At 38.7% G+C, this 26,338-nt stretch overlaps 1 long non-coding RNA gene across 1 annotated transcript; it reads right to left on the bottom strand.

Annotated features, from left to right (window-relative positions):
- Positions 1 to 552: 552 nt before the first annotated feature.
- LOC121909118 lies at positions 553 to 4,454 on the bottom strand. Its single transcript, XR_006099370.1, has 4 exons — positions 4,228 to 4,454; positions 3,867 to 3,955; positions 2,318 to 2,428; positions 553 to 1,647 (listed from the first exon to the last, which is right to left on the bottom strand). It is a non-coding gene; the product is annotated as an uncharacterized LOC121909118 (long non-coding RNA).
- Positions 4,455 to 26,338: the final 21,884 nt, after the last annotated feature.

The following is a 26,338-nucleotide window of genomic DNA, read 5'->3' as shown; positions in this document are numbered from 1 at the left end:
TTTTAAGCTCAGCCAGCTGTGCTGTTACTACGGAAATACAAGAAATAGATGTGAACACTACCTCTTAAGCAGTTTATATAGCATTTGGCAAGAGAAGTTTGTTTTAAATATCACATGTAAAATAAAGTTATAAAAATCAATGTGACATATATTTTACATCATATATAGTCTATACAGACAGATGACAAATTCAAGGAAAAACTGGTACAAATCTGAATGCTTGACCACCAAGGTTTGAGTCCACTTGTCCCCTTAGAGGGAAGGGTCACTGCATGTCAATATAAAGTTGTTCTGAGTCATCACCTTTATCCAATGATGGAACATTTCTGTCCTGATCGGAGTGGTCTCTCCCAAGATGACAATGCTCCCATCCATAGGGCACAAGGGGTCACTGAATGGTTTGATGAGTATGAAATGATATTAATCATATGTTATGGCCTTCACAGTCACCAGATCTCAATCTATTGGAACATTTATGCGAGATTTTAGACTGATGTGTTAGACAGCGCTCTCCACCATCATCATCAAAACACCAATATAGGGAATATCTTTTGTAAGAATGGTGTTCATCTCTCCAGTGGAGTTTCAGAGACTTGCAGAATCAATGCCAAGGCACAACTGCATTAGTCCTGCATCTGGACATCCTGCAAACCCAGAGGCTGACATGGTTCACTGACGTCTCCAAGAATCTACTGCAACCTACCTTCAAAGATAGGATGAGCAACTCATGGACAGCCAAATACTTAATTAAACACATGGAGTGCATTGGCCTTGTTTCTGCTATAATGTAGACTGTCTGACTCTTAAAATGTAAATAGAACCTTTTTCAGAAGTTAAATCTGAAACCACGTCTTTGTTAACATAATTTATACATCTGCATGGTCAAACAAGGGGCAGGCAAAAGTGGCTTTGCATGTTTGGAGTGTGTTCTAAGTTGTAACCAAAGTAGACAAGGAATGCATAAATCCTATGCAATCTTTTTATTGAAATCCTATAGATCAGCATTTCAACACATCTTACTTTGTTCAGGGGGTTTGAGCTGTGAAAATAAATTAACTGAGACCAGCAAATGTCCATCTGTTTAAATGTAATGTACAAGGTTTTAGCAGGAACATTGAAAATATCATTGATGGTATTACAGTTCATGCAAAAGATCTCAGTCAATGAGAGAACAACTTCAACCAGAAGAGTTCACCTTTTTGTTAATCCAACATTAAGACCAACTCTAATGGCATTAATGGCAGAGCTTTAAAGTGTATAGTAATATCTATCAAGATGGCTGATGTCAGATAAGCTATAATCATCTTAGCAGGGTGGAAATATATTTGGCAGATAACCAGCAATGTTGCACTCACTTCTGGTCAGAGTGACCTGGTACAGTAAGCTGGTGTCTCTGAAGACACCTCAAAACCTCTTCTGAGCGGCTATGTTATGCAAATAGTGAAACACTGTTTAATACCTTATTGTTATGTGTTGCCAAATCGTGGTATTAAGAGACATTATTTATACAAGCCTGTTGACCAAAATATTTGATGTCTGAAAGTCAATTTTCTCTTGCTGTGACCTAATTGATATTTCTGTATTGTGGGACACTGCAGAGTTCTGACAAGACACAGATCCATTGTCATGGTTGAAATGCGTCTTTACCTGCAAAGAAAATAGAATAAATCACATTTTAATCTCATACACTGCAGAGCCCTGTCCACAGAAGTTTAGTTAACCTCTGGGTCACAATATTCTGGTAATTATTTTAACTATTGTAGGAATTTAATTTGTGGTGGTTCAGAGTTCACAGCCAAGTCTAATGGTGAAAACTGGAATAGATTTTACAGGGTACATGGCCAGTTAACAGTGATCTCTCGTGCCTTTTTATGTCTTACATAAAGCACTTTGAATTGCCTTGTTGTTGAAAGGTCCCATACAAATAAACTTGCCTTGCCTCATCTTGTGATGCTGCCATGGAAGAGTTTTCTGAATTAGGAGATCAAAAAATGTCTAAATGCTAAAATGAAAATGTTTTTGAACTTTTAATTATTTACTATCTCTCATTTTTATATTGAAATAAAAAGCCATCAGTGTTGCTTCTCTGCAGTGGTTCATGTGTTGGACTCAGTGTGAGTAGTGACAGCACAATGAACACCAGAAATAGCTGAGCATGAAATCATGTGATTGTATTAGCTAATACCAACTTGTAGACAGAAATTCTGAGGATTTCTTGTCACCAGAAGTTTTTTTAGCAACGATCCATCAATCTAACTGGCTACATATTGTGACTGTAGCTTTTCTGATGTCTTCTGTGTCAGAACAACATTATTACCTGCTATTAAAGATACTGTTGTCTCTAACTGCTGTAGATCAGGGAATCTGTTCAGCTAGACGTCTTCTACCAGTTGATCAGATGACAGCAACACTCGTTGGCTCCTTGTAGCTCATTTTGGATACAACACAGAAAAAGCTTTAGTGATCAGTTCACTGAAGGTTTCAGGTCCTAAATAAATACAACCACTGGTGGACTCAAGTGGGGAGCAAAGGGGGCAACCGCCCTCCCTGGTGCCCCCGAGGATAAAAAAACACCATGAAAGTGCCCTCTACGGTGCCCCCACAGTATGATAAAGTGCCCTCTAAGGTGCCCCCACAGTAAGGCAAGGTAAATTTATTTGTATAGCACCTTTCAACAACAAGGCAATTCAAAGTGCTTTACACACAACAAAACACAAAAGGCAGCATGATGAAATGCCCACACAGTATCATAAAATGCCATCTAAGGTGCCCACACAAAGGAGAAAACATACAGAAGTTGGGTAAATCAGGATGGAATGCCCTAAAGAGTGCCTTTATATGTGACAATCTGGAATGAAGTGCCCCCATGGTGCCCTTTCAGTGGAAGAAAATGTGATAGTGCCCTGTAAAGAACCCCCGAAGTCAAGGGAATATGATGTGCCCTTTACATGAAGAGGATGTAATGCAGTGTGTGCCCTATGATGCTGTTGTAATGGGGTAAAAGCTGGGGGTTCTGTATGGGTGCCCTTCTATTGAACAAAAAAAAAAAAAAAAAAAGGAAAAAGTGCAATTTAGGGTTCCCCTAAGTCTAACATACTGAAGTGCAGAATTGGGTGCCCTTTCAATGAAAAAATGTGCCCTGTAAGGTGCACTGTATGGGAGAAAAACATTGTGAAGTGCGGGTGCCCTTTATATTTTTTATAAATTTTTTTTGCCCCTGAGACAGCCTGAGTCCACCACTGTGCACAGCTACAGAAAATCTAAAGTATCCCACCACAGTAGGTATAAAGTGTCATATAGCTGATGTGTTCATTGCCTGTAAAGTTATACTGTCACAGTATGTATGTCAGTGAGGATTAGTCTGGTGCAGGTTACTAAAACATAGTTAAACATACAGGCTGTAGATTATCTTGGCATCTCTGTCACTAACATACAGATATGTACTGCTTGTTTGTTTCCAGCAGGCTCTAATACAGTAACACACATACAGACAGGGTAGATGCTAATGCTAGCTAACTCCTAACAGTGAAATACAGATGAGAATCACACACATCCATTGTAATAATATTAGCAACAAACATAGTTTGCTAGCCTTCCGGCACCATAATGTTATGGTCCACTGAGGCACTGACAAGATGCTGGTCTGTTCTGTTAGACTCATCTACTAACTGACTGTTTGAAAAGTGAATATACACCAATAGAAACTATTTCTCATCCAGTGTAAATATGAGGGAGTTCAATTACCACCGATGGATTGATTTAAAGGCATATGCAATTATGTCATCAGAGAAGTTATAAGGTGATACTTCCCTTTATTAAATCATGCCCACATTTATAACGCTAGCTATTAAAGGAACTGTTGATACCTTGTCACTTTTCATATGAGTTATGTCCTCTTCTGGGACTTCTTTCAACCATAGAAAGTTTAGAAGATTGTCCTCCATGGCACGTCTTTCTGTAATAAATGTTTTATGTTATTTTGGGCCCAGAATAATGACGCAACATTCCCTCCTTGAACAGACTGTGTAAAAGGGGCTTAAGTAACTTTAAAGCTAACGATGCAGACATAAATGTTAGCATACTAGTTAGAATTGCCCGTTAAGCTCACAAAAGTTGCTAATAAAATAAACACAGACTTTGAAAAGGGTAAAGTTAGCAGTCAGAGTAAAGTTACCAAAGTTGTAATGTTACGTTAGTGACCTAATGTTAATGTATTGAAGAACTTACATTACAAATGGCCGCGAAGCTCTCTTCTTCTTTCTTGGTTGTTGACTGGAAGTACTTTTTTCCACTCCGAATATTTCTTGGGGGAATGCAAAGGTTTTGTGGGGGAACGCAAAAGTATTTATGTTTTTCTTTTCACCCATCTATTTTTTTCTCCCTCATGTCCCTTTAGGGGCTCCGTAGTCCAGTATTTCTCAAGTCTGGCATAAAATAGGCTCAGCTGATGTCAATGCATTAGCATACCAAAGTTGTTCCTATTGTAAATCTCATATAAGACTTGAATGCAACATCATTTTAAGGGAGATGAAAATTACAACTCTTTATACTATGACTATGAACACAATTTAAATTAATTAATTAATTAAGTAAGTAGTAAAATTTTGCACTAAAGCCGCATTAATTGATTTTTTACCACTTGGGGGCAGGAGAAGCTATAAACTGTTGTCGTCTTATCTTGTCTTATAACTAATTTGTCTTATAAAGTTGTTAAGTTTACCAACAATTGCCTATTTAAAGATACAGCAGACACGGAGCAACAAAAGCATTCACTTGGAGTAGTGTTTCTGGCCGCAAATAAGTCCAGTATTCATTCTCCTTTTAGCTAAGGTCAGTTAGCTGTTTGTCTGCTGTTAGGTGCTGGACAGGTAGTGTATAGTGGGTTTATTAGTGTTTTTCCTGCTAAAAACAGCTGCCTGCTGTGACAATGAACCAGACTGTAAAGTTGCAGAGTGTAAAACCAAAACAATGAGCTTAAAGATGCTTTGTAAAGCTGTAGGGAAATGTTTTCAGATGACAATGCTCTGTGGGTTCATCACTGTGGCAGACACCTTTTAAATTACATATTGTCATTTCATCCATTATTGATATAAAAATATTGCTTAGTGCAGCTTTAAGGTTAAGAAAGGTTTCAGCACAAAAACTAGTTGGTTAAAGTTAAGGCATGATTGCTTTTATGGTCAAAAGAAAACAATGATGAATGTTGGTAGGCGGTTTCTCTGTCAACCTTAATTTTGGTATAAAATAGGTTCATGCATCAACAACTTGAAGTTGTTGATGGAGACACTTTTTCAATCCGTAAAGCCTGTTAAGTAGAGGAGGGCCAAACAATTTTCTGGCAGCATTATCAAGTTGGGATACTCATCTGGTTAAATAACAAAAAATAATCCAATAAATTATGGTATGCAGCAAATGAGTCTCATGTTCATCTTTTATTTATTTATTGTCTTTATTTAAACTCGAAAATGGGGGATGAGGATGAAGCCCTCATTTATAATGACGTCAAGCAAGAAAGAAGAACAATCAAACAAACAAACATATAAACACAATTGATAAATAAAGTAATAATAAAATCAGTTAAAACCGGTACAAACAAATTTAAAAGGTTTGAGGTTGTGGATTTAAAATGATCAAGAGTTACCAATGAATACATTTTTAAAGTGATTAATTCTTAACGTCATAGGAACAAATTAAGGGCTTCAGTCAAAATACACTTTCAAGGTAGTAACGTCATGAAGCTGAAGCATGAAGATGTTGGCTTGACTTGTACAATGACTGGAATTCTATGACAATAAAACGAACAACAAACAAAAGCAAAACTCCACTGAAATTGGATTGAGACTGAAATTTGCAGAGGGCTTTCAGACTCCAAATCCCTCGACTGTTTTGTTGACCAGACAATTGCCATTTGGATTTGTATGCAAAGCCGTAAGAAAAGAAGATTGTATTTTCTGTGTCACCACTGTCCATCCATTTAATATTTAAGCAGCTCTGTGGTCTCCTATTTATTGCCATTTCTCTCTTTCTGTTCTCATCAGAAATTATTTTAAAGTCCAAAACAGGGCCCTTCCAAAAAAAAGGGCTAAAAATAGTGAATTGACCATAGTTGACCATTAAATATTAAAATGTTAACAGTGATTGAGGAGAATAAGTGGAATAAACAGTACCCATACTACCACACATTCATTACTGATGGTGGACTGATGGTTCCTCAAGACACTGGTGAAAGAAAATTCGTCAGTATTCAAATATGATCAGTTGTTTTTATCTTTATTTTTGCTTCTGGGTTTGTTTGCTCTTTTTTGCTTTCAGGGTGTTTTGCTGTCAGGCAGGCAAGAAGAAATAAGTGACAGCAAAGATAAGGCCAAGTTGATGAATTAAACTTTTCTGGTACTATGTCTTAAGGCCGCAAAGAAACTTTTAAATTGTCATTTGGAGGATTTGCCGGGTTGCCTTTCTAGCAGCCTAATATCCTTCGGAATTATGCACATATTGGACGATTCATTAATCAAGTGTTGTAGTTGCCTGTAACCATAACCATACTTTACCCATTGTTTATTCATCATAACCCAGACCTTTCCCTAACCACAGGCACATCATAGTTGAGTTTGTCATCAAGACTCTGACCAGGTTTCTTGTTGGCTTAAACAGGAACGCATGACTTTGGGCTGAGTGCCACACAGGGTAGGAATGTTGGTAAGTACTGAGAGAGGCAGACACATAGATATCCTGATTCAAAAATACTGACATTTTTTGTAAATATGTGGCTGAAAGTACCCAAAGTAGTTATTGCAAGTAGCCCTGTATGCTATTGAATAACACTATGCCTCCCCAAAACACTTTTATTAACAGTATTATTTTTTTTTAATGGTGAAAAACATCCAACATGCAAGCAGAATTCTGCAAAACAATATTAAGAGCACAAAGGAATGTACCACACACTGCCTGCAGGGTATAATTAGGCCTGCTCCCTCTGAACATCACCTTTGAAGGAAGGACTCTCAAATTCTGGCAACACCTTAAAACAAGGGGCCCTCACTCTACTACCTAGCCATAAAAAGCCAGAAGTAACAAATAGACTTACAGTTACATCATCCACTATTACAAACACCAAGGAGCATTGAAGCATCAAATTGGCACAAAACATCCAACTCAATCAAACTATACAAAATCAAAAAGAAAACTAAACCAAAACACAACACAAGCTCAATTACTCTTTGGCCCAAAACTCAGCTATACACTAGCCCCATATCTTAGCACTGTAGCTGATAAAAAGCTGAAGAAGACATTGATAACGTGCCAACTCAGTGATTACAGCCTGCCTATCAAACAGGTAGACAAACATGGCTTCCAAACGGAAGACAGGCTGTGTTCTCACTGTGATCTACAAGCTGTTGAGACGGGGCTTCACTTCATCACTGAGTGCGCAAAATATTTTAAAAAATAAGAGATTAATTATTCACAAAGCCAGCATCACATGTCCAGAAATCATCCACCACACAAATGAGGGTAAACGTCATCTGCATCTTGGGAGAAAGTAGCAAAACAGCTCTCTTGGCTGCAAAATATGTATAAGCTTGCCACGATCAAAGAGAAAACACACAAGTCTCCTCATTCATTCTGCTCTGTTCAAATATTTTGTATTTGTGTATATGTATGTTCTAATGGACTGTACTGTTTAAAATATATTTGTTACCTTTTGATTATCTATTTTGTTTTTTTGCATAAAATGTAATTATTTCAAAGTATATCATTTAGCTTTAGCAATAAAATTGACGCCAATTAAGCTTATTTGAATTTGACGGACTGACACATTTTTGATATGGGTTCCATAGGATTTGCTGAAAGAAAAATAAAGAACAACGCCAAACTTATCCTTTAATTTCCTTGTTTTTAACTGGCAGTAAGGTGGTTTTGTATCCAGTGCTCCAGTCCATGCTCCAGTGTCGCCAAGCACCCAACCTTCTGCAGTATCCTTGAGCATTAACCTGCACTTTTCTGTACCTCTGATCTCTCTGCTTGAGTGCAAGACACAGATAATTTCCTTGTAGTGATGCCTCAAATATAATTGTCTTTTTCTCTAATTAGGCATTTAGCACTAATTCAGTCTTGAGACTGCATTTAGCGGCTCACCTGAAATTTCCTTAATGCAGTGAGAATGATTGTAACATCAACTCTTGTAAAGTGTCTCCTTCATGTATTATACAGTGATAAACTGAAAACAAGTGAACGGCTTGAGTCTAGTCTGGATTATGCAGAATTCTAGTGTTTATGATTAAAGGGTAGAGGAAAGACTTGAAGAGAGAATGACAAAATAGGTTTCTGCGAATGTGTGTGTGTGTGTGTGTGCGTGTGCAGAGAGAGATGGAGACCGGAGAATAAATGTACAGTACGTGCAAAGAGATTGTGAGACAGTGTGCACATGTGAAAGTGATTGCAAGCGAGGCAGAGATGAAATTCCGATAGATTCGCTTGCATGAGTTCTGGGTCGCTGCCGATAATCAAAAGCGGTGAAAAGGGTGGAGGATGGGGGGAGTTGGGTGGGGGGGGGGGGGGGGGGTGGTTGGGTTGGTTGGAAGAAGAAAGACAGTCAGTGAAAGTTGAGAGACAGAGAGAGAGACAGAGAGAGAGAGACAGAGAGGGAGTGGAAGAAGAGAGCACATACATCAGGGGCTGTGACTAGCAGGTGCAGGGATGGCGGGGAGGGCAGACCGAGGGCCTGATCAAGAGAAAGATCTCACTGTTTAATCTTCAGACTCTTCTCATTGCCAAACTAGCAAGGCTTTGTCCCGCTGTATGGCTTGTTCTGTGATCAGGAGCAAACAGATTCATCTTTTCAGCTCACTCGGCCCTCAGCCTCTGCGTGGGCTGCAAAGTTGATTACAGCCTAGAAAAAGGCAGTTACAGTTACAGCCTCTTCAAATACTGGTAGCGTATGATATAAAGGTGCCTCTTCAGACAAACCGGCCGAGATTATGCAGAGCCTTTTACCCCGCTGCAGGATTGTAATCGCCTGAAATAGTTGGTTACATGGGTCTACGCGTGTTTGTGTGCTTTGAGCGAGGGTGATGGATGGTGCAGTGAAAGCAAAGACGTTGGATGAAAGCAAAGGGTTCCATTGCACAGTCTGCGTCCAATGTTGTCTGAGTACATTTGCCTTGATTTTTTATTTAAAGAACATTTTTTTTATCTCAGAAAGCAGAATATAGAGCTGACTGGGTTACTTATTTATGTAAAACATTATCCACTGCTTAACTGAGAGAATCAAACCGCAGGCTTACTTCAATCTCCTCGCAATCCCCTGCAATCATCTGCTCTTATGGACCACTGACTTTGCTATCAAACCTTAAATGATAAATAAAAATATAAACCATATGCAGGATTTTTTTTTTTTTATCAAACATGTTATATGACGACACTTTCAGTTAAGATTGACTGCAATTTTCCTCAGTCCTCTGGTGGGGAAGCAACAAAATTCTTTTTTTTCGTAGTGTGAATATGCAACCCTCACTTCTAGAAGTTATGTTCTTTACTAATTTGCTACAGCTAATATATTTCAGAGGAAATGTAATGATGCCCGTTTTATGTTTTTTAATGAACATGAATAGATGATGGAAAACTTTAACACATCTGCAGAGTTACAAAATACTGGTACTGAACATATCTGCTATTTCATTTTTTTCTCAGACAAACCTCAACCAGCCTGATGTTTTCAAACCTATAGTTTGTTTGCTCTGGTCTGAATCAGATGAGTTGGTAAGCTTGGTGCATTTTCCGCTGGTTCAGTTGCTTTTCACACAAAGAAAAATCCGAACAAAGCGAAAAAAAAAATGCATCGCTACAAGCCACGTGAGAAGTTCACTCGACTCATCGGTCAGATATGTCTGGACGGGTGCATAAACATAAACACAGAAAGAAGGTCCTGAAGAAGGACCACTGGCCAAATACAATGTTCTTTGTTGCACTTGTCCAGGTTGGACCTCAATTAATTTGCTAGAAACAGTTAAATTCACTCATCCGTATCCCTGTATGCAAAGCACACCTGGCTACAGGAGCCGTTTAGTTCAAACTCACAGAGTACGCCTAGTAGTCGGGTCAGATCAAGGTCAGATCATGTTTCCACCACAAACAAATCACTCCAGGATTTGTTTGGGACCCATCTGAAAAGATCCTAAATCTAACCACATGCTGCATTTAGGATGTGAATCCCTGGTCTCAGGTGTCAGAGACCTTTGCTTTTAACAACCACCATCCATTCCAACCATCTTCCTATGACTACAGCATGCGGTACATATATAAATGCTGCACATCCTACACTACAAAACAGAAAAGCATCCAGAGAACATAATCCAGGCAGCAATTATGTTTCTGCTCAAAACATGAATGTCAAAACAAATGTGTGGTATATAAACATAAAATCTGGGAAATATGATTTGAATGGTGGCTTTTCCCACACAGGGCAACTGTGAAAAACTTCAAAACATTTGCATTGAACCAGTGTGGAGTGGCCAAACAAAGCGTGTTTTTGGATTGTTTCTCTCACTGTCCTTGTTGACCATCATAAAGTTGAGTTGCATGCCAACATAAGTCAGGCATTTTTGATGCTGCTTTGGTGCAGTTATGCCCACATTCATTGGACTGACGCATTACTTTTCAGTACCAATGTTAAAATTGATCAAGGTATTCTTGAAGACACCATGAATGTGTAAAGGAGCACATCATTTTTGAATGGCATTGTTAATTCATCCCACAACAACCATAGAAGAGAGAATAGCTGACCAGGGTTATAGCTGTCTATACCTCTGTCTGACATTTTCGCAATGCTTTCTCTTTCTTCCATCTTCCTTTCAGTCCTGATCAGAGTTTGCTATTTTCTAGTTTTGGGTCGTTACCTTGGATAAGGAGACGTTTCCTAACAACAAGGGCATATATTTATGGAATAAATCATTCAAGAAACACAGAAAACCACTCCTGTTTATCAAATTTCCTGTGTTTTTTTCTCTCCAGAGTGAACCAGGGCTTTGTGATGTAGGAATTAACCTTTAGTCAGCAGATCTTTCAAAATTAGGTTTAAATGTGACACTGTAGATGAGCAAGTTATTGCTGCACTCTGCAGTTTCGTAAACCACTGAATCAGTGGAGCTAGTTTTACAGGAGAAACAGGCCTGGATCTGCTAAATAGTAAAGCTTTTCATGTTTGACTCTCTGATCTACAGTCCGGACATATGAAAGAAACCATTCACACATTATCTGAATATATTTGGAAGTACAGTTGTTGACTATAAGAACATACTTCCATTTACCATCATTTACACACTTCTTTGAAGTCATGTGCAGTGTCAGCTGATCTCTATTAGCTCAACTTCTCCAACCAACCAATGGCTGCAGAGTGAGTGATTGCCATGGTAACCAGGGACTAGAGAAATTACCATAAGAAATAGATACTGTGTAAACCCCTGGCTAGGGAAATATTTGGAGAGCTTTTCTTCACAATGAGACATTTGAAGTATTCATGCAGAGAAGGACTTGCAACCTCAGCATCTCTGCTGCTGTCGATCCTGCTACAATGTCATCGTGGAGCTTTTTGCATCATGATCCTTCTTTTATGTTGCGTCACTTTGCACTGAATAAGACTGTTGTGAAAATAATCTTGAAAGGTGAACCACTGATACCTGGCAGAACATACTTTATCACTCAGAAGTATATTTTGTATTGTCAAGCCTGGACTTCAGTATTATAGGATGAAACAAAGTGATTACAGTACGCCAACTGATCTCTCATTCACCGTATGACTGGATATATATGTACTGTGAAAGGGAAAATTCACAGTACATATATAAGTCATACCATCTTATTTTATTTGTAGTCCTCCTACTCATGACTTGCAAAGACCATCAAACTGCTCATGTCAAGCACACACTACATGACTTTCAAAGTCGTCAGATCGCTGTACTGTTCACACTACACAACTTACTGTCTTACAATCAGTAATCTTGAAGTCGTTGTGGTTTGCACTCTACATGACTGATTGGCAACAGGGGGTCACACATCACAAGATCTTTCTCCCCAACGAGTCTGTCTGGTCTCCAAACTATGTTTTGTCACAAAAACACATGCGAAAAGTGATACAGGAAATGACGCAATACCATGTGCGAGCCAGGATTTTTTTCTTCCAAAAGGCATTGGTGCTCCTGCCAAAGTTCAACTAAATTTTCAGAAGACTCCGATGCATCGGCAAGTCTCTTGAGTTGCGTCTTTGAACGGTTCACATGTAGCGATCCAGCGCCAATTTTCCAGTGCCAAGCAAACACTGATTTGCCTCTGATCTGGGGCTTTTGTCAGTGAATATGAAAATCAGGGCTAAAATCGTGTAGTGTAAACTCAGTATAAGAATTGTGCTCTAAAGAATCAGTTTAAGAGTCAAATGCTTATTGTTCACACTGAGCAAAGAACTTTTTATCAAGTGACTTACTCGTCCTTGTAGTGAAGTATAAAAGTAACTCTTAAGAGCAACTCTCAAGTGATCACATGATTGATCATTGATTTAGGAGTGTTTTCTAATCTGGCACCTTATCAGCTGATGGTGTTTTATTGTAACCTGATTTGAATGCTAGTTTCAAGAAATCCTATCATTTAACCCTAATGCTAACCCCACTGGCTGATATTTTTGTTTAATACTGGCAAATTTTTCCAGATTATACAACATTTTGCTGGTTTGAAGGGTTTTCTGCAGCGTTTTTACCCTGCCTGCTAGTTGGGCTGACTCTTCACTTGAAACAGTGATGTTCATTTTGAAAAACAAGGCCATCAGGAATGGCATCAGTAAAATGATATCAGTGAGGATACCACATGTCAACATGAAGGTTTATGTGCCATGCTTCAATGTTACTGATAATGATCTGACTTACGCCACAAAAGAACAAGAAAGATGTAACCACTAGCGATTTCGCACCAGAAAATGCCATTTGCTCTTTGCAGAAAACATCTGGCGGGGACAAGAAAAGGTCACTTGTAAAAAGTTAATTCCACACTTGAAAGCAGGAAGGCTTACATGCAAAGATTTTATCATTAAGGAGACAAAACTGTGAGAAATGCCCTAAGCATTGCAAACAATGCTGTTCAAAAGATTAATGGAGATGACATGAGCTCAAGACCGAATTGGAAAAAGACCCAGAGCACCGTGGATACTGAGGGAGGAGGCCCCTCTGTATCAGAGGCTTCACAACACAGCTGTACAGAGAACAAAGAAGTCATTTCATGCTCTGGCCAAACTCAGCATCCAGAGCCAGAGAAAAAAATATAAAGGACAACAAGGCTACGAACCATCCGAGACATCTGCCAAAGCATCTAGACTTGTTGTCTGGCGTTCAGGTTTCCCTCTCATACCTGAAATTAGACGTGCACCTCTTCTGTCAAACATGGATCATTTCCTGGGACCCCCTGTCATCCAAGCTCATGCCCTGAAGTATTGGTTGATTGGCACCACCTGCTTCTAATATGCTTCACAATGATCAACTCATACATAGCTGAGTCTGGCCAGTAACATCCAGTCATATTCAATCAGATGTATAGTGAAGCGAAGGCATTTTATACTGGCACTATCACTTTTCTCTGATGTTCAGTCTCATGCTGATGCTGTTTACTGCTGCAGCTGGCCTCACGCACTCCATGCTCCTCAATTTGGATGACTTTCTGCTGCTGGCTACTGTTCTGACGCCCACTTCATGATCGGCTGTTTGTCATATAGGTTCAGATGCAGGACAGAAGCCCACATGCTTGCAGGTGAAGTGCTGCTGGCTGCTCAATTTGACATTATGCTGCTTAATCTATTTGTTTTAATACACAATCTGTGTATTTGTTGCAGTGTAGATGTATTCATTTGCACTGGTGTCAATCTAAAAGTTAAAGTGGTAAAATTGAATCCCCCTGTATGGGCTGAATTGGTTTTGGGTATATTTTTTCCTTGGTGGCTTGGAGTTGTTTAGGGGGTTTTCTATAATATTTAGCTGATAACTGGAAAATACTTTACTCAAGTTTGGCATGGTTGTTCCCTCTATAGCTGAACTATAGCTCAGCAACATGTGTTTCTCTACATAGTCTTGTTAAATGTTACATTGTAGTTGTAGAATATTTCCTAAGCATGTGGACACTATTGGTGGAGTTGAATGGAGTTAAATCTTTGATGAGAAGGGCTTTTCTCACATTCAGGGGGAATTGCAACATAATTGTTGCTTCTTATAAGATATTTAGTTAAGAATATTTCCCTTAAATTGGGATACAGTTTCCTGCTGCATGTTCATTTGAGGCCAGCCAGGATGTTGTCTGAGCTTCATCTCAGATGAAAAGGGCAACAGCAGAGCCTTTTCCACCAAATCCAATTGTATAACCATTTGCGATAAATGGTCAGTTTCTTGACACAAGTGTCTCTGACTGAGCTCATGTTTCTTGAAAGTAATGACTAATCATATTGTTATATTTCTGTGATGCATCCTAATGAATATGGTAGACCTGAGCCCACGTTACCAACAGACATAGCCTCAATTATTATACAAAATCTTAAAGGTGAAAGTTGTCATCACAGAACATTACCTTGCAATGCATTACCCCAACCCTGGATATGATTATAAAAAATGACAATCTACAATGCTAGTCATCTTAGCAGTAATACAAATTAATTGTATCCAAGGGTAGCCTATATCCCCCAACTCCCTCATAGTGGAAAGAGTGTCCAGAGAGATATTGATAATATATACATTTCTGACACTGACTGATTTGAAGTGTAGTTTAGGAAAACATCAAGGGAACAAGTTGAGGTACTGAAGTTATGACTTCAAAACAGCTGATTGAATGCATTGCGAATATTGAGAATATTGAAAGCTCAGAACTTTCATAGGAGGCTAAAAACACTGTGACCAGGGAACAGGTTTACTGAATGTTATAACGGACAGTACAAAAATTATTGGGATTAGGAGCTGGGTTTTCATATTATTAAAAAAAAGTGAGAACACCCTCCCTCTCCCACCCAGCCCTATATATTTTTTGTTGGATCCTCCCAGTATCCAATATATTTATGGTAAACATAACAAAGAGGTGAGAATACAGCCTCTCTCTAATTTTGAATAAAGAGCTTAAATAGTTTTACAGCCACTGAATTTGCAAACCATAAACAGACTCCAGCTCTGTGACTGCTGAGGGGCGTGACCAGCAAATAGCCTAAAAATAAATATTAATTAAATTAAATGATGTATGACATCTGACATGACATTCATAATCAAAGTAATAACACAATGCCAAGTAGCGTAGCCAGGCTTGTTGAAGATGTTTCCTCCAGAGAGCTGTTCCGTTAACACATGTTAATATCAGTAAAATAAAGTTCAGTGCTCGCTGATGTGAGAAAGAGAGAGAAAGGGCAGCATGCGCTCTCACTCTGTCAGCTCTTTTACGCACAGCCCAGTTGGCTTTTACGCACAGCGACATAAACAGTTGTAACAACTGTGACTGAATGAGCAAAATGGGCACCGACACCCTGCAAGCCTGCAGTCAGACATCTCCCGCATCATGAGGAGATGGGGGATCAACACCTTGGACAGTGCTCATGACTAACAAGCAGGAAGGCAGGCTGATCTACTGATCATCTCAAGTCTGTATCACAACTGAACATTTTTTGACATTTCAGTTCATCGTAGCTTCATGATCCAGAAGCCTACGGGCAAGAAAGAAGACCCTGAGTTTTAAAAACATTAGTTAAAAGCGCTTGAGAACAATAAGTGTGATGGCCGCACTTGCAGCCACACAGCCATTTTGAAGTTTGTATCCCAGCTGGCACTCACACTTAAGTTTCTTTTACATTTGTAGTTAATTTATTCCTCAGTTAGCTAATTTAATTACATTTCACATTACATACAAATAAATAACAACACACTGGATTTTGTTTCATACATCATACTCATTTTATTGTACAGTTTGGCAGTACATTAGTTTCTATTTGTAGCGCGCACATTTGGTTAACTTTTGTACAGTCATTAGTTTAAGTTCTAATTTTCCTTTTTTTGAGTTACCAGTGTTGGGGTGCTGCTCCTGGAGGACATCTGGCCAGGCCTGGGCAAAGGATGTGCACCAGGACATGGAATGGTTAAATACAGGAAGTGGCCAATTGGGTCATACCAAGTCCTGCCACCTCATAGGGGGGGAACTGTTTATTTCAAGTTTAGTCATATTGTTTGTTTCTCTTTATTGAATGTTTAGTTGGGTATTTTTGGTTTAGTTGATTTAGTTGAGTTAACCTGTGCTGGGGGGGAATTCTGTTGTTTATTGCTTAGTTGGTAGTGGTTGTCATTTGTTAGTTACCCCTCTTCTGTTATGGTCTGATCAGCCAGTATATATGTTCCCCTTTGTGTTCATTTAGGAAGGTCTGTTAGTAGGGTTAAGTTCACTTTAGTTGAGTTCTGTTTATTTGACCTCTTTTATGGGCCCTGAACTTTATTTACATAGGTTGTTATTTGTATCTTTTGTTTGCATTTTTTGGGTAAAATAAAAACCCTCTTTTTTGAAACCACCTGAGTCTCCTTTGTCTGCCAGCTCGGTCCCTTACAATAAGGTTTTCAGTCTGAATTTAAGTTGCGAGGGTTGAGCCATTTCTAACACCATCAGGCAGTTGGTTCCAGCACTGTGCTGCATAATGACTACAAGCTGCTTCTCCTTGTTTAGATTTTGTTCTACGCACCACTAGCAGTCCACTCCCTAGTGATCTAAGAGGCCTTGCAGGGTTATATTTCTCAAGCATATCAGTCATATATTCAAGGCCAACTCCATGTAGAGATTTATAAATAATTAATAAGACTTTAAAATCACTTCTGTGGCTTACTGGCAACTAGTGTAGAGATTTAAGAACTGGGATGATGTGGGCTGTACTTTTTTGTGGCTGAATTTTGAGTAAGTTGCAGGTGCTTGATGGTCTTTTTTAGGAAGTCCTGTCAGAAGTCCATTGCAGTAATCAATTTTGCTGGAGATAAAAGAATGAATCAGTTTACCCAAATCTTGTTTTGTCTTAAGGTCCCTGACTTTGGCTGTTTTTTTTCTGATAAAATGCTGATTTTGTAATGCTTTTACATGTTTACATGTTTTTACTGCCTTGTTCTTTAAGTGAGCAGCAACCCTTAGCCTCTCATCTTTGCTGCCAAATAAAATTACCTCTGTTTTTTCTTTAACTGCAAGAGGTTTTGAGACATCTGGTCATTTATTTGCACAATGCATTTGCATAATGACTCTATAGGACTGTAGTCATTTGAGGAGAGCTAATGTGTTTTGCATTTTGAATTATGGTTCCACATAGCGACAAAATAATCCCTGCCCTCCAAGTATGATTCCAGCCATTTTAATATTGTTCCAGAAAAGCCAAACCAGTTTACTGTGTAAGATCTAAAAGCTCTTGTATGAATCACTATTAAAACATCATTAAAAACCTTTGAGCTGTCTCTGTGCTTAGATAGGCATGAAAGCCTGATTGAAAATGATCATAATAGTCATAATAGTTGTAAATTGATCACAAAAGTCATAATAGTCATTTCATTTTGTTAGCTAATTAAAAACTGACTTCTCTATAATTTTGCCTAAAAAGGGTAAGTTTGAGATGGGCCAGATGTTGCTGAGGGTAGAGGTATCTACCGTAGGTTGCCTTTTTTAAAATAAGGGCTTCACAAGTGCAGTTTTCAAGAATGAGGGAAAGGTGCAAGACAGAAGTAATGCATTCACTATGTTAAGAAGTTTCTATGGAGTTAAAAATATTTTTTAAAAGTTAGTGGGCCAACTGTCAAGACAACAACTGGATGAATTAAGATGCTGCATTATTTCTAATAAGGTATCTCTGTTGATGGGGCTGAACTCTGACAAGGATGGTTTCTTTGAAGGTGTAATTGGGAAGCTGAAGATTTGGTTCAGGCTTGAGCTAATCTCAAGTCTGATACTGTCAATGTTATTTTTAAAATAGGATGCAAATTCATCAAACTTATCAGCTGAGAGGAATTCAGGAGCTATTTGCGGTGTGGGATTTGTCAGTCTCTCTACTATAGCAAATAAGGTTTATTTTTGTTTATGATACTGGAGAAAAGGGATTGTTTTGCTTTGCAAATTGTATTGTTGTAGGAGTGGAGCATGCACTCCTACAACAAACTCCTACAAATATCATAGTGTATTTGAAGTGTAGTTTTACACCCTTTTGTGTTCAACTTTTCTGCACTCTCTTTTTCTTAGCCTCACCCTTGGATCATGTCTTCAGGGTGCTTTCTGTTTATAAGTGATTGTCTTATGCTTATGCTGGTGCAATGTTGTTTATAATATTCAGTGTTTGAAATTTAAGTTATTCAGCAGAACATCAACAGAGTCAGATGTTTCACTTGATGTTGTAGATATTGCCTGTCTAAAAAGAGCAGCAGTATTGTCACTTAAATACCTTTTTTTTCCATCAATAGGTTGTTGTCGGATTTGAGGGTTGGATGTAACAAACAAGTCAAAAAATACACAGAAATGATCTGATAGAACCAAGTCCTTGACCAGTGTTGAAATAATGGAGACCCTTAGTGATGATCAAGTCCAGAGTATGTCCTTGAGAGTGGGTGGGCTCCTTCACATGCTGACATAGGCCAAAAGTATCGAACAGTGCACCAAGTTCATTTGCGTAATTATCCTTTGGGTTATCAACATTGATGTTGAAGTCACCAGCTATTAGGAGAAAATCAAAGTCTGTGCAAATCACAGATAAGAGTTTGTTCAACTCCTCAAGAAAATGTTACAAGTAGATAGTAATTACAAGTAAAATGCAAGGTAAACATTTAAGGAAAGTGCAGAGGTATTCAAATGAAATAAAATTACCAAATGACATTGGTATAACTCTTTTGCTATCCCCCCATGTTCTGTCCTCCCTGGTGGTGTTAATAAAAATTATTTGGAGGGGCTGATTCAATAAGAGTGTTTGCACTATGTAGGTTGCAATGACATGTAGAAATAAGATCATTTACTAAAAGAGATTTGTTGGTGAGGGATCTGATGTTGAGAAGAACTAGTTTTGCTGCACATGTAATGGGTGTTACAGGTATGGATTGGTATGTGACATAATGTAAAGTGGAGAAGTTGACAGCTTTGCTTGAATAACCTTTAGTGATTCTATTGCTAATTAAGACAGGTATAGTTGAAGTTCTTGGTCCTTCATTGCACTTTGGATTCTCCGAGGAGGCTATTTGTTGCATTGAGGGAGTTATTTTTGAAGAGCTGTAAGTGATTGAGAGCACCAGCCTACAGGGTGGAGCTGGTGAGCGTAATAGCATGGGTCATGGCAGTGGTGGCAGGATGAAGTAGTTGCTCAGCTAGGGTAGCAGTAAGGGCTGTGGACATGTGGTAGTTGTAAGTCAGGACCTGGGAGTGTTATTATATAATTATTAAATTATATAAAACAATTTGTCAGTTAAAATACATCCACCCAGGGTGCTGGGGTGGATGCCATAATTTCTATAAGATGGACAATTTCTAAGATGGATGATTCCAAAAAAGATAGGGCAAGAGTCCTGCTGAAGCGACTGGTGCCTCATTTAAAGGAGGAAGGGGTCCCGAAATAAAAATCCTTTTGCCACAGTCTTGTCTTTAAGAGAGTCAAGAAGCTTGATAAAATCTTGTTTTAAGATTACAGACCTCTGCTCAGAGACGTCATTGTAACCATTTTTCCATAATATCAGCCACCTTAGTGCCTGGAAAACTAACTCCAATAATCAGGTTTAATAGCCGTGGTTTCCTCCCAGTTAGTGGTGTTGGTGGTGAAAGTGTAAAAAAGGCAGTGATATTATTTGCAGTTCCTATTGGCTAGCAAGCTCCTATGCTAAAAACAAGTCAGGTTATGTCAGCAGCAAATCCATTAGCAGCAGGCTATCCTGACCAGGAAACTTATAATTTAAGATCTGAGAGTCCGTTGGCTAAAATCTTTTATCTTTTTAAAACATATAGGTAAAACACCTACAAACACAATGCTGACGCATGTATACCCCCAAAGTCACAATTTTATACAGTAACTCTCGACCCTCCCTTGCTCTCCCAAAAAGTCAGACTATCCTCCCTTCAGTAAAAATCAAATTATTAATTTTTTCACACAGTGGCCTTTAGGGGTAGGGCAAGGAGCTTGGACATCCTGGAGGTTGCGTCACACTGAGAGGGAACCAGTTGAGGTGGTTTGGGCATCTGTTTAATGCCTCCTGGAAGCCTCCCTTTGAAGGGTGACTCCAACTGGGCGAAAACCCCAGGTCAGGCCTCAATGCCCCAGAAGGATTCTACATCCCATCTGGCTTGGGAACGCCTTAGGGTTTTCCCAGGAGGAGCTGGAGGAAATGACTAGAGCGGTGTCTACCTTTTGAGTGTTTCTAGTTTTACTTGAATGATATTGGATTTGAATATTTCTGCTGACTTATGTGGGTAACACGAAACCATGCCACCTACACATTCCCAACACTAACAAGCTTACTTTGATTAAAACACATTATTCCATTATTATTCTAATAACCTTTATTTGTATAGCACTAACTGTATAGCCCCCCCCCCCAAAAAAAACTCAAAAAATGATAAAGTTAAGGCAAAAAGCAAGTTTATAAAGATTTGTTTTTAAAAGCGATTTATCCCTTATCCTGCCAACACATTTAACACATTTATTATTTTAGGAAAGTTACAGTTAATTTGCATATTGTGTAAAATAAAAATATATACTTTTCATTAATACAAATGGCAGCTTTTATCCCAGGTACAATCTTTCCACAAAGCCTTCAAATTGACTGACAGAGCACCCCTACCCCCCCCAATAGTGTGTGATATTTAAATTAGGACCCATGGCAAACATGAACTCAATAAGGAGCTCCGTCTATTAAAACTGCATATGCGGAATTGGGTTCTTTTGAATGGGGTCCCCCAGGACCCCGATACATTGGTATTTTTTAAAAGCACAAATTTAAACAGAAACAGAAAACAATGATATGAAGTCATTAGGAACGAATTGATTGACAAAGTGAGGAAAAATTGGAATGTTAGAATAAAGTACCTGTGAAATATGACAAAAAGTAGACCTCTGGAGAGTGTGGGTACCCAAGTCAGTAGGATTAAGGTTAAAGGAAGTCATTGAGGCCGCAAGACAAATTCCAACAGGAAGATGTTGAAATAGAGTTTTAGGGTCGTGACAGCAAAAGCACAGTCTCCTTTAGTTTTAAGTCTAGGTTGACTATAAAAAAGAAATAGAAACACTCAGTTACAGTCATGCTGTATACTTTGAATTTGGTAAAATCTTGCTTAACCTCCCTATAGTTTTACATCAGTAAAGGATAACATTGACTGATGGATGTACCCTCATGCGGCTGTCTCCCACATATATAATTATTTCTGGCTGCAGCCTTTTCATGAATTATTTGAATCCTCACATGACTCTCACTGTTACACCAGCAAGGCTTCTGACTTGTTTGCCAAACATTTATCCATCCAAATTCATGACTTCTGCTATTCTGCTTATTAAAGGGGATTTAAATATTAAAAGAGTAAAATTTTCATCAGGATAAATGGGAAAGACAGATGAAAAGGGGTGCTTGTTGGACATGTACTCTATACAGCGCTAATTTGATTTTCAACCCTAAAACCACTGACTGTTGTGCAAATAGTTGGTAATCCTGTTGGGTGGTACGTAGCATTTGTTGGAGAGCTTTGATCTGACAAGCCAATTAAATGTGTATTGTATTACTTACAGATATCTATAGCGCACAGTACAATGGTACTGCTTATCTCTGTCTATCGGCCATCAAACAATCATTCCTTTGCAAAGAATCATTTCCAAATGGAATCACACCTTTTGCTTTGTTGCTCTGGCATGCAGTGTAATGAGCAGAGATGATCCACATCGTGGTGTAAGTAAGGTGCTCAATACATTTTTAAACACATTCTGGTGATGGATAATTTGTTAAGGACGTTAATAATTTATCGACACGTGTACAAAGAGGCTTCCTTACCCAGTATAATATTATATCACCATGGTGTCTGAGGAGTTTGTATGTGGGGGAGGGTAGATGAGTAAAGGGCTGAGTGGTGAAGGAGTAGTTGCGAGGAGCTCTTTATCTCTCCCTCAGTTTCCAACAACAGGCAAACATGCTACAAAGTGTGAGATGCACTTGAGCTCCTATTAAGTCTTTTACGTGCCGCAACTTGAATATGCAAAACAAAGGCACCTGGGAAATGAGGCACTTGGAGACTCTGCCTCCTGCGTGTTTGATGGTGATTAGCAGAGAGATGTGATTGTAATTAGCTTCTTGACAAGTGTGGTTCTCAGGATCAAAATTGTGTTCAGATGTTCAGAATTTGGGTCTTAAATGCACCATATTAAAATTATTTACGCTAACACTAATACTGATATTTTTTCTTTTCATTACAACACCGTTATGTAAGTAGTTTACAACAGTACAGTGTACATTTGTCAGACTGTAACTGTAATACATGGTGCAGAAAGAGATAGATAGGACAGTTTATCCTAAATACACTGCTCCCAGATTTCATTTAGTTTAAATAAGAACTTCACACCAACTTAAAAATGTGTGGTTTAAAGCTTTCATCATAATGTGCTTTTTTTCCAGCTTGTTTCACTGATGGGACTTAATGTGAGATGATCAGCTTGAGAGATGATACATCGCTCTGTTGGAGTTGTGGGAACAACAGAAACTTGTCTCTGGTCTGGGAACTCTGGTCTTACAGGGTGGAGGTTCCTTTCTCACAAATGATCTCTGGTCAGGTACAGACAGCGGCTTACAGAGAGAACGCAAACCAGACTAAGTGGGAAAAAGTAGCCAGCTAGGGGAGTCTGGGGGCATGTCCCTCCCATGGAAAAAAATTTTGGCCATGAAAGCCCAAATTTTACATTCCATTGCCACTATTCTATCACATATGCTGATCTTAATTATTGCATATTTTCATGAGTTTGCTAGCTTCCTTTTGGGTGGCATCCATCCTCTCCTTTTTCCTCTCTACTGATATACTCCATACCTATGGGCAGTAAGCAGGTATGATTTAAGAATGAACATTAACTTTGTTACACACAAAGCAGGGGGAAAATTACTCAATGACAGGATAACCAAAAATGAAACCATGGATAAAATGTATGATGTGGAAAAACATATATACTTGATCATGTATGTTACTGCAGGAAGTCCCATTACATCATATTTTATTTTTAAAACATGATTTGGGGCATCTGACATTTTGCATAATTGGTCAATGACAAAAAATACAAAAGCATTCTGGGACATTTTACACGTAAAATTGCAGTGTGAGGCTGAGGTGTAGACACAAGCCTATTACTTTGACAACATTGCCTGTTTCAACGTGTTTGCAATGTGTTCTGTATAAATACATCTTAGAGATGGCTCTGCTGTAAAAAAACGCAATGTAAATAAAGATAATTCATTCGTTCAGTCATTAAGCCCATAAATGTCTGGTATATATGGAAAATGCAGCACTTTCAGTGGACTATTAAATACTTACTGCACAATGGTCAAGTTGCTGCCACTGGTGTTTTCTGAAGTAGCCCGTCTAATGAAGATGTCCCCTGTCTGTCTTCTGTGCAATCAATGCAATTCTTAATGTATTTTGTCATCAATTATTTTGCTAATATTTGTCGACTCTCCACTCCACTCCACAGGACTGATACAGACAGATGGGCACTTTCTAAATCATCATCCTCGTTTATTTTGAAGCAGAGGCTAGTGGTTGTACATGTACACGCATAGTAAATTGCAACTTGTTAATCAAACTATTTTATCGGACTCAAAAATTAATATAGTAAAGTAGCTGGCTGGTGCTTATGGAAAGCTCCGCCACAACCCAAAGACATTGAGTCTAATATAATACAGGTCTCTAGTATAATAAACCAGAAAATATTGGCATTTAAGAAGCCGGAACCGGATAATTTTAACATTTTTTCTTAAAAAATGACTCAAATTGATTATCAAAATAGCTACACACAGTCTGTCAATCAACTAATCGTCATTGCAGCTCTAATCATTGCAGTAATGACAGGATTGGCATTTGATCAGGTTTATTTTAGCCAATACCGATCAATTTCCTGAAGCAGCTCCGATATTGATCCTAAGGATTAGCTCAGGACATCTCTAATATTTTCATTCTATAATGACCTTTCTATATAGTAGTTTTCATGCACACTGGGGGAGTGCATACCTGCACAGAAAGAGAAGAAACAATGCATGCACATGATGGAGGTGATTTTGACGATAATAGCTGGTCCAGACAAACACATTTCTTGTAATGGGGAAAATATTTGATCCCAAGTTCAGTCAAATATTCAGTCTTATCAAAACATAACACCATGAATCCTCTGAGCCCACAGTTAGTTGGCTGCACTGTAAATAAACAAGTTTCTTCTCCTCTGTTACATATTTCACAGTGTAGCCACTCAAGCAGTGTTTGCTGCCCCCAGCGGTCAATAAATAAATGGAACTCTGGGACCTGTTTTATTAAAGTTAAGTCACCTCAAGTCAGTTTTGTCTATATAGTTCCAAATCACAACAGAAGTTATCTCAGGGCACTTTTCACTTAGAGCAGGTCTAGACTGTACTCTTTAATTTACAGAGATCCAACATTCCCCCATGAACAAGCACTTGGCAACAGCAGCAAGGAAAAACTCCCCTTAAACGGGAAGAAACCTCAAGCAGAACCAGGCTCTAGGTGGGTGACCATCTGCCTTGATTGGTTGGGTTGAGAAAGAGGGAGGGGGAGAGAAAGACACAGAGAAGCACAGCAACAACAATAATAACAATAACAATTATAATAATAGAAATATGATTAATAATAATAGTGGTTGCAGTGTCCACATATGATTAATAACAATAGTAGTAGCAGTGGGTGTCAAGCTGAGCCACAGGGGCAGCAGGTGGTCTGCAAATGAAAGTCTCCTGCGAGATGAGAAAGCACAAAACTATGGATGCCAAGTTAGTAACATTCATTAATGGGGCATGAATGAATACTGATGGAGAGGGGGAGGAGGAGAGAGGAGCTCAGTGCATCATGGGAAGTACCCCAGCAGTCCAAGGCGAGCCTGGTCAGCCCTAACCATAAACTTTATCAAAAAGGCAAGTTTTAAGCCGACTCTTAAATGTAGAGAGGGTGTCTGTGTCCCAGACCAAAGAAGAAGATGGTTCCACAGGAGAGGAGCCTGATAGCTGGAGGCTCTGCCTCCCATTCTACTTTTGGAGACTCTAGGAACCACAAGTAAGGCTGCATTCTGGGAACAGAATTGTTCTAGTGGGGTAATAGGGTACTATGAGCTCTTTAAGATATGACAGCGTCTGACCATTAAGAGCTTTGTAGGTGAGGAGAAGGATTTTAAATTCTATTTTAGATTTTACAGGGAGCCAGTACAGAGAAGCTGTATGGGAGAAATATGATCTCTTTTTCTAGTTTTTGTCAGGACACATGCAGCTTCATTCTGCACCAGCTGGAGGGTCTTTAGAGACTTGTTAGGGCAGCCTGATAATAAGGAATTGAAATAATCCAGCCTAGAAGTAACAAATGCGTTGACTAGTTTTTCTGCATCTTTTTGAGACAGGATGTGCCTGATTTTTACAATGTTACACAAGTGAAACAAGGCAGTTCTGGAAATCTGTGCTGGAGGCCAGGGTAATGCCATCTAGAGTAGCTATATTGTTAGATAATGTGTTTCTAAGGTGTTTAGGGCCAAACACAATAACGTCAGTTTTATCTGAGTTTAGTAGCAGAAAATTACAGGTCATCCAGGTCTTTATGTCCTTAAGGCATATTTAGAGTTTAGTTAACTGATTGGTTTCATCTGGCTTCATTGATAAATCTAATTGAGTATCATCTGCATAACAATGAAAATGTGTTTCCTAATAATATTACCTAATGGAAGCATATATAAGGTGAATAGTGCATTGTCAAATCAACCAGGATCAGAGCCAATCTAAAGGATCATATCTTTAAATGCTCCCATACAAGAAACAAAAATATTTATTTAGTAAAAAGAGAGAGTGTGTATGCGCTCCTTTTAATCATCACAATAAACACAAAAACCTTTTGTTTTGTCCTTTTCCATTACCCAAGTGTCACAGTTGAACAGACACAGTCTTTATTAGGGATTTAAAGGATGCAAATGTATCTTCAAGGAAGGAATCATCCACATATCAAACTGGTGTGACATGCAGGCATGTTATATTTTAAACAATAATTGCCTGATACATTATCTATGAGCTCCCTGGCATATTCTGCACTTATTTTTGACTTTTTTTGACCTAGTCTGGCAACTCTC

This window comes from Thunnus maccoyii, chromosome 12 (genome assembly GCF_910596095.1).
Source record: "Thunnus maccoyii chromosome 12, fThuMac1.1, whole genome shotgun sequence".
Lineage (NCBI taxonomy): Eukaryota > Metazoa > Chordata > Actinopteri > Scombriformes > Scombridae > Thunnus > Thunnus maccoyii.
This window is presented reverse-complemented; position numbering and strand designations above follow the sequence as displayed.